This window comes from Sceloporus undulatus, chromosome 4 (genome assembly GCF_019175285.1).
Source record: "Sceloporus undulatus isolate JIND9_A2432 ecotype Alabama chromosome 4, SceUnd_v1.1, whole genome shotgun sequence".
Taxonomy (NCBI): Eukaryota; Metazoa; Chordata; class Lepidosauria; order Squamata; family Phrynosomatidae; genus Sceloporus; species Sceloporus undulatus.
In genome coordinates this window covers 127,355,409-127,357,011 of record NC_056525.1, presented here as the reverse complement: position 1 = coordinate 127,357,011, position 1,603 = coordinate 127,355,409, and positions in this window count along the sequence as shown.

Below are 1,603 nucleotides of genomic sequence, written 5' to 3'. Positions count from 1 at the left end.
ACTGGGATCATAATATAGTTAGCCTGAGCCAAACTCAGACAACTCATAAATTGTACCAAATTTCCCTAGCTGTACATGACTTTACACCACCCAGAGCCCACATAATGTCATGTAAATGCTTTCTACACAAAATGAGCCAGTCCTCATAGCTGCTGTTGGGAACAATGTAGTAATCAGTTGGGAAAGTCCCCAGGGCTTAGCGTGCTGGGATACAGATTGGAGCCACTGAAAGGACCCCCTCCCAAGCCCCCGCATCTCCTTCAAGGGGGAAAGACACACACACATGCATGCCCACATTTTCTAGAACTGTGAGAGAATTTGGCCCCATGTGGCACATTCTGTGAAAAGAAAACAGCAAAAACATAGCCTAGAATCTTTGTTCTCATGCTCCACAAGTGCATTTCCTGAAAAAGCTGCCTCTGACCCTTCAGCCATGTGCTACATTTTTTGCTGTTAACTTGGAAATAATATTCAGAAGTTATGTTTAAAAACTGTGCTTACAAAAAACTTATTGAGCCTATGGTCTAATCTGCACTGCAGAAATAATCTAGTTTGACATCACTTTAACTGCAATGGCTCAATGCTAAGGAATTCTTGTATTTATAGTTTTGTGAGATATGTAGCCTTCTTTGCCAAGAGAGCTCTGGTGCCACAACCAACTACAAACTCCAGGAAACCATATGATGGTGCCATGACAGTTAAAGCAGTGTCAAACTGCATAATTGCTGTGGAGTTGGGCAGGGCTGTATAAAACTGGGACCACCAAGACAACCATAACAAAAATTAAAGACCACGAAGACAAGCGTTTGGCAGAAAATGGCCACAACTTTATTAACAATACATAACTAAAAGGAGGGTTGGCCCGAAAAGCATAAGGTCCGGATCTGTCATCCACCAACCCGCGTTGGTCAATGAACTGTATATGCCTGGACACGACCAGGCATCGGGACGACAGAGGGGTAACCGACCAGGTGCGCGACCGTGCGCCCCTTCGGCTATGCGCCCATGCACATTTTCCACCCTTGTCACCGGGGGACGCTGAATCGAAGTCGCCCCCGCATTGGCGACATCGCTTTCCCTCAGCACCCCCGGGTCCCCAGATGACTCCCGATCCTGTGCTCCGCAGCACAGTGAACCACGCCCACCAGATCCGAGACCTATGCTTCCGCCCCCTAGAGTTGTGACAGCACCTAGCATATGTCCCAACTAGGGAGGGTGGGTGGGGAGCCAGGAGGAGAAAATGGCGCCGGCCACCGGTGATCCAGGGCCTAAGAAGGCCCTCCAGCCAATCAGAGGCGGGGAGCCCCCGAGAGGACCGCCTCCTCGGGCTCCCGGCCAATGGGAGTGGTCGACACCCCTCCCGCGCCAGCCAATGAGGGCCGCTTCCGCTCCCGAGCGATGCTGGGAGCTGTAGTCCAGGAGCCGCGGCCCCGCTGCTTCCGCTCCCAGGGCTCCTGGGAGCTGGAGTCCGCCGCCGCGGGGGCGTCCGCAGCCATGCCGACCAGGCAGGCTGCCCGACACGCGGGCCCGCCCGCAGCTGCCCCCGCCTGCGCCGGCACCTGGCGACCGCCCTGAACGGCCCCAGCAACTCGGCCTGCCCGGT